Genomic DNA, 19,422 nt, shown 5'->3' on the forward strand with positions numbered 1-19,422 from the left:
AGGACCGGAGCAGCACGCGCTGGCAAATGGTGATTGCTGGGTACCGAATGCAGCTTGTAAGGACACTGTCCAATCAGCTGGTCAAGTGGGGATGGGCGCGGGAAAAAAGGTAGACAACACCTTTAATAGCAGGTCAATAGTGGGCCCAAATAGGCGTTCACCTACAGCCTTGATAGTTTGGAGGATTCCCAGCATTTTAAAGCAAAGCTTAGTACCTCTAGCAGCCAACGGTTCTTTCGCGGCGTGTGGGACAACAACTCCCAATGCAGCGAAGGCGGTGGCGGAAGGGGTGGGCGGCGGGGGTTTTCATTTAGGGAGCACATTGTAAATGACGCGGAATTTTACCCAGCGTTCGCCGCGCGGACGTAACTGGTTTCCGGATTGCGCGTCAGCGGTACGGCTTTGTCGTCTGTTTTACAGGGGGTTTTCGGCCATGTTTTGGCGCAGCTTCGCGTCCATTGGTCACTCTCTTCGCACGGCAAGATTAACTTGTTCAGCCGCACCTGCTGGATAACCAGCACACGACGGAATGAAGCGGTCGTAGCGGAAAGATGCTTTGAAGATTGGTTTGCAGGTCGGGAAAACGAAATGTATAAACCCTGTACAGACATCTGGCCGCTAGAGAAAGGCAACCTTTTTCGCAATGCATCCCATGCACGGGACTTTGTTTTGTAAATTGGTGAATACCGATTCGGTTGTGTTTGAAGGGGTATTAGAAAACCTGAAAAAAAAACAACTGCTTCTGACAACTAGCGATTATAAATGTTCCCTAACCTTTCTCCTAATTCTCAAGCTTATTAAAATAACTGGTTGAAATAGGTATGAATGCCGAATTGTTTCTGTGTCTGCGCTCGTGTCGCGCGGTGGTGTAGCACGCAGCTATCACATCAAGATCGTTATGTTCAGCTGCCTCATTTATAGAAAGATCCTCGTTTCCGTTATCATTTTCAGGACTCACGGACAGGCTACAGTGTCGGTGTCCGCCTCTCTATCCCGGCCGTGGCCAACAAGGTGCGTTCGGGGCGCTGCCCCCGCTAATTCCAGGTAACGGCTGTCAGAATCTCTGGTTTCAGACTCTCTAGATCAACTTGTGGCAACTCGCCTCGGGAATTGTTGAGGGTGTCGTTTAAAGCCTTCGCTACTGACGCCCTTCACATTGTGCATTCGGGCCAATTTTAGTGGCACCACATACTAGCCGAATTTGGAAGGTGGGAATCAAAATAGTTCTACGGCGACAATTTCAATGGTCCTAAATAGAGGGGTACCGAAAACCAGCTGCCCAACTTCAATGGCTTTGTGAGCTTTATTGTATTTATTCATGTATTTAGCGCCTTAAAAACCAGTGTTTCCTGAACATAATAAACATACCATTTACATGAAACTTTCCGCAGTTCTCTGGTGAGTCCAACATGATAGGGTGTGAGCACACCCATGAACGCTCCAGAAACCCATGCGGGAGCCAGGTACGCGCAATGCCAAAATGTAGTCGCATTGTGGATTTGTTTACGATTGGGGTTGTTTCAATGATCTACAAGAAGTCGTGATACTTCTTTGTAGTGCAAATGCCATAGATCTCTGCATTTGACGAACGCCCTTTGTGGACCAGAGAAAATTGGAGGCACGGTAAGATTTGACGGTTTGGTCGGAGAGAGACGAGTATTGCGTTTTGGGAAAGAGAAGAAGCAGGATGAGAGGAGTGTTGGGGGAGGCGCTGTGAGAAAGCAAGTCTCAGTGCGCATCGTGAATAGAAAACAGCCGCTTCTTATCAGGGCCTGTCGTTATCGTAAGTGCAATACGGGCAGAATTGAAAGGTGAAGGCAGAGGTGGGGTTGAACAGGAGCCTACTGGCGATGGCGAGAGCACAGAAGCAGCTCTCCAAACCACTTTCAAACATTGTAAAGTATTATAGGCGCGGTCAAAAGGGTAAACGGCGCCTTCAAGTTTAGATATACGGAAGCACCAATTAGAGCTTCGGATACAGAGCCGTAATAATTCTGAGAATTTGCCGAAATATAACATGCTACCACAAATGAAGAAAATTAACGTTGTACCTTATTTGTCGTATTGTAATTTTAAGGAAAAAAATTTATCCCGCAGACATAAAACGCAATTAGTACCAAGCAACAAACAAAAATACTTCTGTGGGCGTTAAAGCCCGTATTAAAATGACAAAACCAAATTAGACATTATTTCAAATAAGACAAAGAATAGGTTCACCCCTTAGTTTGTGCAATCGTATTCTTAAGCCAACTTAGGTATAATACCCGGTTTGTTAATTCTCATCCACTTCAGTATATCTATAAGTGTACACATATGGGGATCTGAAAGTCTGCTTAACATTTTTTGCAATGGACGAGGCCAAACTGTCACATTTCGTTCTATAGTCGAAAGTACTTCAGTAAAAATTATTTGATAGGTACAACCTGAGCAATTAAAAAAATAGATTTCCTTTCTTAATCTTGCAATGGCAATGCCAATAAATTTCTATAATATGTGGAGCAGTAAGAAGGATTACTTTTTAATTTTCAGTTTTATTTGGTTGTGAAAATCACCACTGCTGGCTCAAAGGTTGTCTTCAGAGAAAAAATGGCATCTTTGTCGACAGAAGCGCCTGTTCCGTCCGATAGCTCGGCACTTCTTTCACCATAAGGAATTTTCAAAAAGCTTCACAACAAAAGCTGTGGAAACCAAGGAACCTCCTTGGTCGTAACAAGCAAGTTGACTGCACCGCATACGCCCAAGTGAGGCTGACGGAACCAGAACGCACCGTCGAATCCGTACTTCGTTCGGTTAGCCAGCTCAACGGTGTAAGCGAGCGTATTGCGTGACACCGTGAAGAAAGCGCTAAAGGCTTTGTTTAGCGACAGGAAAACCAGCTAAAGTTACAGGCAAGACAAGAGTACAGTGGGGCTACAGCTTCACCCATGGTGCTCTCCGACAGAAAGGGCAACAGCAGTTCATGAGCAACGACGCGCCAACTGCAAAAAAGATGATCCTCCGCCATGAGACCACCGACTCCGACATGGGGATCCGAAGCTGAGTGTAAGAACGATGCGCCGGCTTCTGCTTGACATTGGATTCTTTCGAAAGCGAAAACGTGATTCTGCGCAACCGAAAAATTGGCACATCATCGTTTGGCGGTGGACATATCTTCGAAGCATGGGAGAATGCGAATTACGTTTCGCCTTCTGGCTGTTAAAACACATAATTTCGCATGTGAGAATATTTGACAGTTGAAATGTAAGAAGAAAAATAACAAAAAAAGTTCTCGTATAGCAAAATAATTTATTGCTAAGAGCGTCTTATTAACAGCGCTCGTCACGCATGCTGTGCTGACATTCACTTTATTTTTGTTCTTGCGTTTTTCTTGATCCATGCCACTTGTTCGTATTTTGCATGCTATTCACGTTCCGGAATTCAAGGGACAAGTATGCATCCACGCGTTAGGATCAGGAATTGAAGGGACAAGTATGCATCCACATGTTCTAATAATGTATAGATAGCACTCACGGATTGGATTTTCATAGTAATGTGGGTGGTGTACGGTCGGCGAACTTTGTTATTTCGGTATTTTGTAGAGCCATCAAAAACTATACATACTTGCCTGCATAGTAGAATGATGTTACGTGCAATCAAAAAACGCCTTTTGTGTCTTAACTAACCCTTCTCCCTAATTAAAAACTGATACATATTGCATTCATTTTCGCAGGACTATCTACTACCTCGACGAGATTTTGGTCAATGCTGGACATTCCAAATGCACGGTGTTGGAGGACACCACTGTGTCATCCCATGAAGATGCCTTTCCAAAAGGTCTTACTACTGGACTTCGTGCACCAAGCTGCATAGGTGGGCGGCTGATGTGGGATGTCTCATTTTCCAGGCGACAAAGAAGGCTTCCCCTGACTACCACAGTGAAATGGATGGCCCACGGTTTCAGAAATGCTTCGCATAACAATTTCTACCAAACATTGAGCTACAGTGTTATTATCATGGACAATGCTCCGTCTTACCGTGTTGTAAAAGAAAGCTGCCCTCGACGACTCCACCCCTCCTAAGACGTTTGATCCCGGTTCACATGTGTAGTTTGGGGTGCCCTGCCGAATACCCGGTCTTTCCCAAAAATTGATTGCCAAATATCAAGGTACGCCCAAAGTGAACGCACGCACTTCGCCAGTGAAGTAACTTGTTCAGCCTGTCACTCCGTCCTCAGATCTTCGCCGCCGTGCCGTGAAACAGTGCAGGTTGATAGACTCAAGCCTTTCTACGACCCACTCGTGTCGACATAACCCTAAGTCGCCAGGCTGGCTATTTTTGCACCGCGGGTGATTGCAGCGAGGGTAATGAACAGACGCGACCGAAAATCATGCCATCGGGGTGTGCTCCCCACCAGTATAGACCAGGAAGGATTATGGCCAATTTACACACGGGGATATGCGCCAAAGAGGGGTGGGGGAAGACGATGAACTTCAAGAGGTGCATGCGCCAGATAACGAGCTTGGTCATCTGAACGCTCGGACCTGTGTTGCCATCAGCTACGCCCTCCGAATAAACTACCTGAAACGGCTACCGGCGCGGCGGCTCTCTTTTTGACAAAATAAATAAATGTTATTGGACTTCTTTAAGCACCTCGTGTGCTAAGCTGAAGATGGTGCTTTGGGCACGCTTATTCCGGATTTTTTTAGATTTTTTCATATTTATTTTTAACCACATGTTCATGCTTTCTGATTGTCGTTCCTCAAGCCTTTTTCACAGGTGTTCTGCTATCTTACCTGGCAGTACTATGTCTTCTGCAAAACTAATTTGACTGAAGTATTCTCCGTGTATCCTTAATCCCGTTTGTCCCCGTCAAGCTTTCTGAATACCTCCTCCAAACATTCTGTAAGCAGTCCTGTCGAGATGGCGTTTCCCTCTCTTACTCCCTTTTAGCGGTATCCGGACCTTCCATCCTTATATTTGGGGTTGTTAGTTTCCGAATAAAAAAAACAAACACGGGTGAAAATAAGGACCTGTTTTTCAAACTGATAATCTAGAAGATATCAGGGTCTTTGTAAAACCATCCCAAAATTCAGGTTTTTTAGTGTTAAATATTGAGAGGTACTAAGGAATCTAATAAATTTATTAAAGAAAGAATTCATGACCCTGTTAACTCTAACTCGCTAAACATTGTCTTTTTTAGAATCTGGTAATATATGGAACATCAGGAATTTAATCGTCGAAATTGAATCACTCGTGATGACAATAAAGACCATTGAAAGCTGGTACGAAATAAAACGATTTCTTGACACAAAGCTGGTTATACATTTTTTTCACACTCTTGTTTGCTCCCTTTATCATCTGCACTGGGAAGATGTGGGTTTCCACCAGAGAGCTGTCCGATCATTGACCATATCTCAGCTGGCAGAAAGTTCTATCGACATCACAGCTCCCATCGGAAAGGCGCAACAATGTCAGCGCAGCATTTCCAGACTGGCGTAGCAAGTGGTAGAGTATCGCCAATACTGAAACACTTCGAAAGCTGTGTTTGTGGGGCTTGCTCCAGCGAGTATTGCTTGAGAATGGCGAACCGTCCATTCTAAAAGGCCCAGTCCAGGAGAAGTCGCGTTAAACCAATTCTTCCGAAACTATGGCGGATAATCGGGTAAAGTCGGCTTTTGCCCCGAAACGAACAACCATATTTGTCGTCTAGAAGTCGTATGTAGGCCTTTTCTATTCTCTGGTTTCTTAACGCTTTCAGCACGGCTGTGGTTTGGGCTGGTTCTAACCCTTCCTCATAGTCTATAAATGTCATGTAAAGGGGTTTAGTGTATTTTGCGCATTTTTCTATCACTTGATGGACACCATGGATGTTATCCATTGTTCGGTACCATTTCCTAAACCCAGATCGCTCTCTGGATTGATGGAAAAGTGGGTTGCCTCCAGTGAATTTAACTATGCCTCTGGTAAAGAGCTTGTAAAAAACTGAGAGCAGGCTGATGGGCCTGTAGTTCTTAAGGTTGTTCATATCTACCTTTTTATGAATTAAAATATAGTTAGTGTTTCCAGTCTATGGATACTTTTTAAGTCCCTGAAGGAGTACTCACACGAATATATTATGTTCTTTTTTATTGTTTTTATCGATGCTTACTTGTCTGGCGAACCCGACACAGCACTTCAAATACTCCAGCTCGCAATATTAACAGCATTGAACGGCCTTAAAATCGACTGTTTTAATTTCGCACGCTTTCAGCCCGGGAAACAGTGCGGAGGCCGGTGGGGGCGTTGTTTCGACCGCTCCGCCGCCGGAGCTGAACGGCATAGCTGTCGGAAGTTCTAGGCTGGGGGGGCGGGGGGGGGGGGGTGCAGAAAATTCATGACCGCTTTCAATAAAAGTCCGGATGGCGGCTTCTATTACGATTCTGGGCTTAATTATCGCTTCTTTTCCCGTGTATGGAACTTTATTTTTGTCAACTGGGGTTTTCTGGACAGCGGTTATGCGAGTAGCCCTGGCTAAGAACAGCCGTTTATGAATGATGCGGCTGGCAGTCGCCGCTCACCGGGCCGGGTGCGTGAAGTCACGTCACGAGTTTTTGACAAGCGATATCTGTTTCACTTATTTTGGCTACCACGGGATAGTGTCACGCTGATGTCTATTTCCTGAGTGCCGCTCCGCGTGCTGTTCCGTCAGCGTGAATAATGAGATCTAATAAAAGTATGTTTTTCACATTCTGGTATTCTGTTGAGTAAATACCATGGTATTCTGTTGAGTAAAGTAAGGAAAATATGCAATAATATTAACGCCAAAAATTGGTGTTCCGTGATCCGTGAATATGCCGTCTTCGGCTGCAGCGTTTCTTTTTTCGTGTCCTTGAGAGCCTTCTCTACTTTCTCTTTAGTAACTAGCGAGGCATCGCAAGTGTAGCTTCTAGTCTCGGTAGTTTCCTCTGGTGAAACGTCTCTATCAGTAAGTCTGGTTAAGAATCGTTCTGCTACCTTTATTATCTCGTCCCTGTCGTGCGTAATATAATGTGGTATTTTGTGTGCACGTTCTGTCTTTGAAATTGCGAGCTTCGCGTTGTTCCTTTCAAACTTCCTCCTATTGTCAGCTCTTCCTAGGTAACTGTCATGTGATATGAATGAATATCGTTTGTTTACTTCTGTTACTCAATTTAGACAGCTCTGCTAACTAAACGTGATCCACCGAGCTTCACACGTTCGTGTTTGTACGTTTCGCGATTAGTTGTTTCGATTTCCTAGTCAGTTTTCCTGTTTCTTTCCGCCTTGATACATCTGCCACAGCTGCTGCAGGTTCTCAGATTGCCGTTGTTAGGTTGTCGTTTAGCCCGTCTACACTATCCTCGTTCTCCTCATTTAGAACCGCCACATTGTTTTCGAGACATACTTTAAACTACTCCTTGTTGTATTCGACTCCGCGCAAGGTTTATTACCTTTACACATTCGTGACAGTTGAAAGCATTCGACGTAATTTCTTGTGGTGCCACATATTACCAGAACTTTCAAACTGTAACTGAAAACGTATTTAGTAGTTTAACAAAGACAATTTTAACTGTTAAAATAGGACACAGTTAAAATCCATTTTTCAACATAAATGCTTTTGTGTGCTGCGACGTCACTTATGCCTCTAGCGCTAAGAGAAATCTGTTTTTTCGATCCTTGAAAAAAAAGGGGTTTTAACAAACTGTTACGCAGTAGTCTTTCGTGGCCAACTTGATAGGATTTTAACAATCAGGTTGCTCCACCCTCACCCCTTGGCTTAGAATATAAATTGCATGCAAATTGGTTTGTTGGCGATAGTGGTTCTGTAGTTATGGTCTTCAAGAATTCGTAATGCTTTAAGGGCAGGTAGTTAACGGCTGCGCCTTATCATCGTAGCCCACTCGCTGGACCTAAATAGAGCAACAGAGCGTCCTGTTGTAGCGCTGTCCTGCGCGGCGTAATCGGAAGCCAAGAAAGTTATGTAGCAATAAGCGTTCGAAACTCGTGAACCGCTGGCGCTTGTCATACATCTGCCCGTTGTTTAGCGCAAAGAAAACTGTAGGTGCATTTGAGGCATGATATATGTAACAAATTGGCAGCGCCGCGTTCCGTCAGATAAGACCACCCGTTGGTTTGGTTTTTCCGAAGTAAGCGAAAAAAAGTAGCGGAGCAACGCCGGCACCTGCGGGGGGAAAAGCGCAGAGAGGACAGAACTCCGTCTTTCGCAGTTTCAAGCACGAGGCGCACGAGGACGGCGAAAGAAGGAGGCTGGAAATGCGTTGAATGGTAGCAGTGAGCGGATAACGGCGTTACGGCCGATTGTAGCGAATCACTGCTCTGGACTTACCACAGCTTTCACATTGAGGGTAACGGCTTCAATTTTTCAGTGTGGACGCCGTAGATCTCTGTTTCACGATCACCCGTTGTCGGCCAAAGAAAATCGGTGGCAAAATAAATTTTGGCGTTCTAGTCTTTGAGAGCCGAGTATTTCGTGCTGGGGAAAAGAAGCAGCGGGATAACAGCAGTTTTGGAGGCGCTCTGAGAAACGACATCGCATTGAGCACTGTGAAAGGAAAGCAGCTTGTCCTAATCATTGCCGACCACTGCCGACGTGCAATACGAGTCCCTTGGAAGGTGAAGGTTCCGGTAGGGGTCAACAGGATCCTACTGGCGATGGCGAGACAAAAGAACCAGCTTCCGTAGGCGCTGCCCTTGAGGCTTGTCAAGTGGTACCGGCGAGGGCGCAGGTGTTATCAGAGCCTTTAACTGCTGATCAAGGGACGGACTAGACTAGCCATACTTTTGCCTACACATACTTGAGAGTTCGCAGCCCCCGGTGTAATATTATGTAATACCTGGCATAGAGGAACTTTGAAATTGTATTACGAAATGGGTGCCACAGTTTAACAGAATGACTATGAATTTAGCGAAATAAAACGTTATTTACAGCTAAGAAAGTCATTAAAATGGTTTTGTGCGCCTCTAGATGGGTCTGTATTTAAGGAAAAATATTTCACTTTTATCGTACGAATAAAAATGGATTTGTTTAAAACTTTACCCCGCCCTATTTTGCAGCTGAAATATGAATTTAAACCTTGCTCCGTCCTCTAAAACACTAAGTGCAGTTTAGTGATGCTGGCGATGGATACGTACATTAGTGCAAGGGTGCTGTGAAGGTTGTGGGCGTCCGCCTATTATGCCAATCCCCCCATCCCTCAATGGTAGGTGGCTGGTTAAAAGTGGTCACGGGGTTCAGCCATTACATGTGGCGGAAACATAAAGGGGCCCTGCCACACTTTTTCAATGTTTTTTTGGAAATCTTAAATGCCTTAAATCCAGCACTTAAAATTTGTGTCAGAAAGTACATCAGAAAACTTTCGCTGTCTACGCCCAAACGGTGACTTGTGAACTTCTCCCGAAGTTTTTTATTTCTTCAGTGGTCCTGGTGCTTTTAGTGCTCTCAAGCTTATTTTTTACAGAGGTGTAGCGGCCATTGGCCGGTTTCCCTTCAGTTGAACCAATAAACACAATCGTTGGCCACTTCAAAAGGGCCATACCGACATAACCCAAGTTTAATTCGTTCGAGAGATGGCTTCGTCAGAATCACAACAACGCCTCTTTTAACGCCAACTTCGCACAGATAAGCTAATTAATAAGCAAGAAAGAGAATGGCCGTGCTAGTCACTAGCTCATTTTCCGCACTAAACCTATCGTGTAATATGACCAGCAGTTCGACTGGCTGAGTCCGGTAAAAACAAGCGCAAGTTAGGCCCAGCCTACAATGCATATTGACTTAATAGCAGTGACAATGGTGGGTAAAACAATGGAAGTTACGAAAGTACACGTAAATATAAAAGCCTCAGCGCACACATTTTGTTACAGCGCACACGATGCTTCTTATAGCTGCACAGCAGTCCGGCGCATTAGGCTTGGGTCACACGACACTGGCCGATTAGCGTAGGCTACATTACACAGTTTTTGTTTAACGTTCGGTAGCCCAAAAATGAAAGGTGGTAATGCGAGTGAGTTGTCTTCCGTACGAGGTGCTCTACTATTGGCCACTGAATTCGAAGCATGCTCGAATTTATATTAATAGGATAAGCATTCACGCGCTTTTTGCCCAGATTGCTAATTCCCGACGCTTCCAATGGGCGGCGTTTGACCGCGCTCCCTGTAGGGAAATTGACGTGCTCACGTGATCACCTTTCATTTTTTGGGCATCTGTATGTACAAAGTTGATGTGCGCATTCATGAAAAGTATACGTATAAACGCGCGTGCAGATTGAAACACGAGGGTGGGCTTAGGGGTAAAGCTATAGCTGTTTACGATTTTACACATTCTCGCGCACACCGCGCGTACGGAGCCTGGATGCTTTGTTGGAAGCACTCTCTGCCATGTGTGTCTACCATGCGGCGCTGCGGTACGCTGCGAAACTACTGCGGTGTTTGCTCTCGTACACACTTTATGCGATATTCATTCGAGGGACCATTGCAGTGGAGAAATTTGAGCGAGATCGTGGTGTCACCGCAGGCGTACTTTTGCTCGGCCAGCTCATTCGCTCACACAGGGGAGGCGACTGTCGCATGGATAGCACGGTTTGCAGTTGCCAAGATAAAGCAAAAAGCAGGGTTGCCGTAGCACTGTCGATTCCGCTTCGGCGGCGGTTTCTTGTGGGAGACCATTTTCGGCACCTATTGGAACTCTGACGTCATAATTTGATACGACAGCCTTTGCAGACGTCACTTCCTAGCGCCATGTTTGACGCTTTCAAAGAGCTGCCTTTGTGTTGGCTTACTTGCATAATCACAAGGATGGCAAACAAGCCTCCTTTGGTTGCTAAAACAGAGAGAAAGAGAGACGGGGATTTATTTATACCCTCGCCAACACCCAGCTATAATCTCTACAGGAGGATTTCGACACCGCCCAAAAAGTTTGCACACCCACGAGGTCCCCGCTCAGAGATGCATACACAAGCCAAAATCACCCTAACGACCCCCAAAGAGTGCTTCGACAACCCGAATATCAAAATTTTGGACAAACCGTGGATAGAGATATACAATTTATTGCAGCAGGAAGACGCCACGTCAAGCGGGGAAAGCAGGAATAGAAGGTGGGGTTTTGTGGCTGGGACATCTTGAGAAGAGACAGATAAAGCCGAAACTGCTCGGCTCCTTGAGAAACCGGGAGAGGCAGCGTGGGGTGAGGAAGGCAGGCTTACGCCTCTAAACTGCTCGCGCTGCACCCCTTTCTAGGGAGTTTTGTGCAATTAAAGGCAACGTGGAGGGTTCCAATGTATGAGGGCCTAAGTAACGGGTGAGGCATTTGGAAACGTTTTGAAGATTCTGTAGCACACGACTTTTCTTTAGCGCCAAATCAGGTGCTCGAGCTTCGCGGGTGTGAGGAAGGCGCAGAAGTGACATCCAGGCGTCAGAGATGACGTGTTTCCTTGTGGGACTAAGACCAGCATGCGCAATATATTTGTTAAAATTTGGGCTGATCTTGGTAGCGGAGGCCGAGTGGATAAAAAGCCGGTGTGAAGTGAGAGCCTTGAGGCTGTCTTTTTTGTTTTTTGGTGACGATACATGCACGCTCAACACTTGCGTAATTTGTATGGATAATGCATTTCGGGCTACGACTTCACTGGATTTGAATAGCAACAAGAAATATGCCACAGGCCTCTGCCGTAAAGATACTAATATATTATTCTACGTTCTACTGATATAAAGGCCGAATTCATGCGCAGCGCATGACACAGAAGGGTCCGTTTTGGAGGCTTCAGTATAAAATATAGCACACTGCTATTTCTGTGCAGATACTAGAAGTGCTGCAGGATGGCACATACGGGCGCTCGGTTTCTCTCTATAAATGTAAAAGATGTGTCGCATGATACAGGGCGGAGATTACATGGTGTAATAAAATGTGTTACAGAAGTTTGATGCTATCTAAAAAGGAGACAGCACGCTCCACCGCTTCCTATCTAACTCTGCAAGAGAATGGTGCAAAGAATGACGGTCGATTAGCAGGAATTCAGTTATAGATGTGTCGTAAAGATCTGGCTTTAAAGTTTGGTGATGCATTGATCAGATTTTAAAAGCATAAAGCAGGTCTGTGTATGCTCGATGACGTTGTTGGTTCCATTTATTACGTTCCACATAGAGGCTTTCAACCAGACTTGTTGGGAAGGCGCCACATGCAAGGCAGAGCTCCAGATGAAGCCCTGTGTCCAACATTTTGAGGGATATTTTTATTGCTGACCCATGAAAAACACTGTCATAATCCAATGGTTAACCTATAAGCCCAGTTAAGACACGTAAAAAAAGTTGTTTTTCAGCACCGTATGAAGTGTGTGAGAGAACCTTGAGTATGATCATAGCCGGAAAGTACTTATGTTTAAGTTGCTTGATATTTCGGATGAATTTGAGCTTTTAATAATGACTACACCTAGATGCTTGGGTTCATTTCTGGGTGGAATTGAGACACCATTGAGTTTGATGTTCGGATTCGGCCGACTGCCATAACTTTTCGAAAAAAAAACGCAAGTACACTTTTCTGGAATAAATTTAAAACCGTTGCTACGTCTCTAGGCAGCTAGCTTGTTAACACCAAGCTGGACTTAGCGCTCGCAGAGAGATAGGTTACAAGACTTAAAGGATATGTTTATCTCATCGACATAGATTGAACAGGAAACTGATTGTGGCAGTGCCTTTCTGAGTGAATTTTTCTTGACAATCAAGTGCAACTCAAAATTCCGCGTAGCGGCAAACCATTTTCCTGCGACTGAATAAAAAATGAAGAGTGCACTTCGCACTCTTACACGAAAGGTTCTTTTGGACAAGTAACTGGCAAGCGATTTCATCGTCTTACCCGACGTGCCAAAAAACTTCAGGCCGCTCATGATATCGTACCGCTACGCGGTATCTTACGCGTTTCCAAGATCAAAGAATACTGTCATACAATACTGTTTGTGGAGGAACGCATCTTTGACATACGACTCTAATCTAACTAGTTGATTGTTCGTAAATCACCCCGCCCTAAAGCCTGCCTGACAACTCTCGAGCAGACAATTGTACTCAACAATGCACACCCGTCTCCTGTTCACCATCTTCTCTACGATCTTAGACAGGGAGCTTGTCAGGGCAATGGTACAATAACTTGCCGGAGAGGAAGCGTTCGCCCCTTCCTTTAAAAAAGATATTACGATAGCCTCTCTCCAAGACTCTGAGGGCACCCCGAAAGAAAAAGTTTGTTGTAGGGGTGAAGGAATTTTAAATGCAGAGCATTTCTTTAACTCACCATGTCACCCGGCGTTGGCGTGCCTCGGCGTCAGCAACAGCCGTTCCAGGTGCGCCCTCTCCCCCACTCCTCCTCTCCCGCATCACGCTACCCTTCTCGCTCTCAACAACAGGTCCACACCCCTCCCCCTACACTATATAAAAAAAATAATACTTACCGCCGCCTGGTTTCGATCCCGCCACCCTGCGGGCGGAACACAAGGTACCTGGTGCTCTACCCACTGCGCCACAAAACCGACACATAATGAAAGGCTACGAACGCGCCTTATATCCTTGACTCATTCAAACTACGTCAAGAAGCTGCTTATACAACGCATTCACTACCACCAACTCCCCAAACACTAAACGTTAACGCAATACACCCACCCCCTATGCGATGCATTTACTCGAGGCCCCCTCCTGGGGAGATGGGCCCTTTTTTCAATTGTGTCTGTGTGGAAGTGTTGTATCATAGGGTAAGTAGTAAGTAATGCCTCCACCTCGAGCTGAAGGCTTACAAGTACTGAGTGGAATCTACAGATTATGAAGTCAAAAGAGGGTGTTGTAAAAGGAGGTGGTCTTATTATCATCTCGCACACATTTCTACTCACAGGATGTTTTGTGCTTCATGAAATTGTTGGTGTAGTGTGCTGAACTGCACACGTGCTGGAAGTGTTGTGCGGTTGTCTCAGCGCGGTCTTTCATTGTGTCCCCTCTTGTACTAACCAAGAGCAGGCTGTGTGTTTGTTGCCGTTTGAGTTTTGGTATGTGTGTTAAGACTTTGTGAGTGTCGGTGTATAAATTTATGGATATGAGGAAGGTGCGCCAACTCTCGCTTTTTGCCTCACGGCGCACGCACTTCCCAAGTGCTTTTGCCCGTTTAAAGGAGATATCGTTGCCTGAAGTGGGGTACCGACGAAGGACACCCCTCAACTTGTTCTGGGCCTCCCGGGCTCGCCTGCAGTCCTCGTTCCACCAGGGCCACCTTGGGTTGCTCGAGGCACCGGACCCCTGGCGAATCCACTTTTTGGCATCTTCCACTTGTAGGTGTGTAATTAATGTGTGATGTAACTTGGATGTTTGTGTAAATGTACTCCAGTTTGCTCGAGCTTCATTGAACTTTAATGGGAAGGGGAACTGTTCGGGCCATTACCTATGTGTGTTGATGTGCATGGGAAGTGGTCCCAACCTTATGGGTTAGTTGCCACATACCACTCAAGAGATAGAAAGAGTACTTCAGAGCCACTAGCAATGTCGAGATGCCAGTAAGTATTGTATCCTATGTTGTGGTATGTTGGCTTGTTGCGTTGAATAGGCATGCTCATGAAAATGTTAGAGGTTTCTCAACGAAGCGACCACGGGCATCTATGCGGGAAGAGCCCCAGAATGGATTATGTGCATTGAGGTCGCCTATGAGATTAAACGGCTCGGGAAACTGATCTACAGGCCCTCGAAGTCAGTACTCAAAACTCTGGAAGTCAGGGGACATGTAGAGGGAGCATACCGTTATCAACCTATTAAATAATATTGTGCGGATGGCTACAGCCTAAAGAACGGTGCTTAAAGAGACAGGGTGGCAACGCTAATGATTTCCGTGCGACAATGACCACACCACCTGAAGAGGGTGTGCAACCAACCATGTCCTTTCTGAATAAAAAGAGGGCCTCTAATTCAGCCTGATTGTATCTATTGAATGATAACGTACAATTATTGCGCGGATAAGCACGTTTTCATTGCAGGGCAATGTCATGTCACTGGTGACCTCATTGCGTCACTATAACCCAAGATTTGAAGTTTTTTTATATATTTATTGTATTTCCCGGTTTATAAACGTGTATCTTCGGAGTCAGAAAACCCAACAAAAGAGGAAGAGAAGACTGCGAGCTGTCCAAAGAGAAGGCGCGCAGCACTGCGAAGGCGTGAGAATTGAAAGACTGAACAAACCCCTTTCGAGGTCATCAAGCGACGAATGAGACAAAGAAGGGAAGATCGTGAGTGGTCGTAACGAACAAGCAAGATCGGCGCCACAGCCCCTCTGGCGATTTACTCCTCCGAGCTTCGGACAGCTTTCACATTGAGTGCAACGGCTTTAGTTTTGCCACTGATAAGGGACATTATTGACGTGGTGGGCGGTGGGTGTAGACAATCTGCGTGGTTATCACTGCTGCATGTGTGCGTGAAAGCTATGGGGTGTTGAAAAAATTACGCCCACCTCCCCTCGCGGTAACCCTGGTGTGATGCGACGCTGAATGGGTTCAAGCGCAAGCGGAGAGCAACCGCCGACCGAAAGGCCGCCGGAGATCGGCACAACGGTTATATGCGCAGCGCGCCCGAAGGAGAGGAGACTGCGGAGAGAGGGAGTACTGCACACGCGCAGCACCGCGCGCAGCGCCGACCACCGGCGGAGTGAGAGCGCGCTGGGCCGCACACCCGCAGATTTGAGAGAGTGTGTTCGCTCTCACCTGGGCACGCGCCGGCGCCAGTGCGTCTGCCGCGGCTATGACAAAACACAATCCAACACAATCCACTTTTTTCTAATCCAACCTAAAATCCAATTCAAGCCAAGCCAAGCCCAGCCAATCGAATCCAATCCAATCGTATCCAATCCAATGCCCCTCGCGAGAGAGTGGAAAGGCTGCGGACAACAACGGAAACACGCACGAAGGACGGACAACAACGGACGCACGCAGGAAGGACAGGGCCACCGACAAGAGATGCTCTGAGCGTCGCATCTAAAATGCACAGACACATTCCCACTTCTGCTGTCGCTGCGATTATCCAAGCCACCTCTCAGAAGACTTGCCCAGTTTCCTCGAGCTTTGCTCCACTGCACACTTGCGGGAGTATGCATGGACGGCAGCTGTGTTCTACCCTTCCGATATGAAGTATATAAAAGTCCTTAGTCGATCAAGCTTCCGCGATTGGGGGTCACTGCAAGGGGCGCGGAATATGTGGCACAAGTAGAAGCTAATCTCACACGGAAATCGGCATAACGGTTTCAGAGCACGATTTTAATGTGTTTTCAACATTGCCGTCGTCATGTAGAGTATCTAGTGAAATAATTATTCCAATGAAAAAACCTCTCATCATCATAAGGTATTTGAATATTTTTATTTATCTTAATACGCCGCTCCAAAGTGCTAGAGCTGGTTGAGAAAGGAAATGGTTTAGCAACAACAGATTGTCCTTAGTACCCACACTTTCCCAATAAGGTATCGATTTTTTCCCAGGTTGCCAGGTGTGTAAGGGTTGCCCTTTCGCAACGAGTAAAAAAAGCATGCGCCTCTTCTGATGCGGGAGGTAGTGAACATGCGATGCTTCTTTTCGTGTATCCCGAGTCAAACTCAAAGTCCTAAATCCAAACTGCTTAGAGGACGTCGGAATTACCCGACCGAATAGATGCAGGCTTAACAATGCGAGGGACCCAGGATCTATTGTGACAACGGGAACCACTTTTTTCTTGACGTGATTGATGTGCCTTAGGGGAAACTCATCTGATAAGTTAGCTTTCCTGCAGTGCGTTCAGTGGTTAACAATTTGGATTTTTGACTTTTCCTTTCGTCTTTGAAGACGGTGGCTTTCAACCAGAGAAAGCATTGCGTTTCAACCATAATTCACTTCATCTACGTTCAGAATCACCGCCAGATAAACTCTGCCTTGGTGCAGTACATTTTGATGTGGGCGGTTGACACCAATAAGGTAAAGGGAGTTCCGCATTAAAACTCCCCACCCGCATTACGGTGAAAAGAAAAAAAAACAAGGATCACCTGGCCACAAATTCAAACTGATCTTGTTATTTGTGCGCCATTATAAGACAAAACGTTTTTATTTGGTCATGCTGGGCGGGTGTGCTTAGAGGTATAACTAAACTTATGTAATGTTTTTAGATATTTGTAAAGCCTTTGATAAAGTTCCACATGGGAAGTTGTTACAAATTACATTGTTTAGAAATACCTACAAAAATGTTTCGGTGGATTCAGGCTTATCTTCAAGATAGACGTCAGTATGTAGTCATCAATAATTTTTCATCGACTGGTCTTCGTGTGTCTTCTGGAGTCCCACGGGGAAGTGTGTTAGGGCTGTGCGTTTGTTCGCAGATGATTGTGTCATTTTAAACAAATTCAGTCACCGTGTGATCATGTGGCTTTACAAGAAGCCCTTATCGCTATCGACAACTGTTGTCACAATAGGGGCATATAGTTAAACACTAAAAAAACTGTGCTACTGCTTATTACAAGGAACCTAATCCTAGTCAATTTCACTATACTCAAAGAAGCACTAACTTAAATAATGTAGACAAATATAAGTACTTGGAAATCACTCTCACACGCCAGTTAACTTGGTCAACCCCCACATCTGACATTACCACTTCCGCATTAGATAAGCCATGGTCTCTATAAAAAAAAGAAGCATTTGCACCCTCCCGCAATAGAATTCTTGCCTATATTGCATGTGTTCGTTAAAAGCTTGGGTATGCTTCCATTATTTGGGGTCCTCATACCAAGAAAGATATTATCAATCCGGAACGTATTACCTAAAAAGCAGTTAGGTTTTTTTGGAAAATATCGCAGACTTGATTCCCCGACCACGAAAGCGCAATTAAACGGCATTTGTACTTTAGAAGCTCGGGTTAAGTTCAGTCGTCTTACCTTTATTCACAGTTGTTTGTCCGGTAATGTAGAAATTTATTTCCCTGACAGTGTCAAACCGCTATCAGCACGACGTACCGGTCATAGTCATGAACATGGTCTAACCCCAACTTTTTCCCGATCAAATGCTTTTCAATTACGTTTTTCCCTAGAGCTGTGCAGAACACGAATTGTTTCCCCTGTGACATCTTTCATTCTAATAGGTCTCTTGTTGACCTCAAGCGTCACCTTCTTAACTTTTGTTTATTTTTTATTGTCTGTTTTTTTACACTTCTGTTTTGATGTATCCACTCCTGCTTGGGCCAGCGCATTGGCCGCCACTATTGTGAAATAAATAAATAAAATACACACTCACCTCGCACAGGCGCATACAAATGTTGTAAGCTGGGCTTATTGGTACGGATGCAGGATGAATAACGGCGCAAAAACTGGAAGAACACGCAAATGGAGCACACAAACAAGTGCTTGTTTCACGTTTCTTGCATGTTCTTTCGGTTCTCGCGCCATTATCTATAATGCAACATCCGTCAACGTTGTTGCCTTTCAATATTTCTGAAATTGACCACTACAAATATTATGCCGAAAGCACCAATACGGGCGCTAGTCTCGATAAACTCGTATGTGGAATAAAAAGAGACTACCAACTTACTTTTATCTTTAGCTCCTGTCACACCACTCATCCTCATGCACGCACCGTTATCTTTTGAAGATCGCTTATACGTGGAAGCTGTATCTAGCTAGGTAGGAAATAAAGAACGGGGACATCATCTTTCTAGGTACCCGCTCAATTCCCCTTGGAAGCGATGCACTCCATGTCGGCGCGGGCTTCAAAAAAGACAGCTGAAATACAAAAAAAAACTTTGGACTAACCCTTTCCTTTGATGGCGAGTTCGCAGTAATCGTGGCAAAGCTTGCTTGGAACGAGAAAGGCACGTCATAGCGTACGCCCCTCCAAAGTAAGGTCCAATAATTATCTCTTTCCTAGAAATGAGCGAAGCTCAGACTATGACAACAACGATCGAGTGAAGGTTGTTGCGGCAGCGAAGAAGTAGCAAATCGGCGGCATTCGTGGACTTAAACCGTCGTGATGATAGTGAAGTTTGCGTACAGCATCGCTACCTTCAAGCCTTACGCGTTAGTATGGGCTTCCTTCATTTGATAAGTAATTGAGAGTTTTTCCTGTTTCCGGTTAAGCAACTAGGGGCACATCACAAGTGATTTAGTTATTTATGTATAAAATACTGCCATCCTTGATACAAGGGCTTAGGCAGGAGTGGGCTATAGAGAAAATGTGAAAATAAAACGCACGGAACGAAAACAAAGAAAGCACATTGCGTGATGGTACACAGGTAACAAAAATGTAGATCAATGCTGCCAACAATAGCAGGCAAGCGCATGCTATCGGCGGAAAAAACTACACCAGCCATACATAAACACGTAATTGCACTACGCAACAAACAGAGCAATTCCAACTAGAGAAAAAAAACTTAACAATACATGGTGTACATGAACCCTCCACCCAAAT

Source organism: Haemaphysalis longicornis, unplaced genomic scaffold (assembly GCF_048455015.1).
Source record: "Haemaphysalis longicornis isolate Haplotype H1 unplaced genomic scaffold, Haemaphysalis longicornis Haplotype H1 scaffold_17, whole genome shotgun sequence".
NCBI lineage: Eukaryota > Metazoa > Arthropoda > Arachnida > Ixodida > Ixodidae > Haemaphysalis > Haemaphysalis longicornis.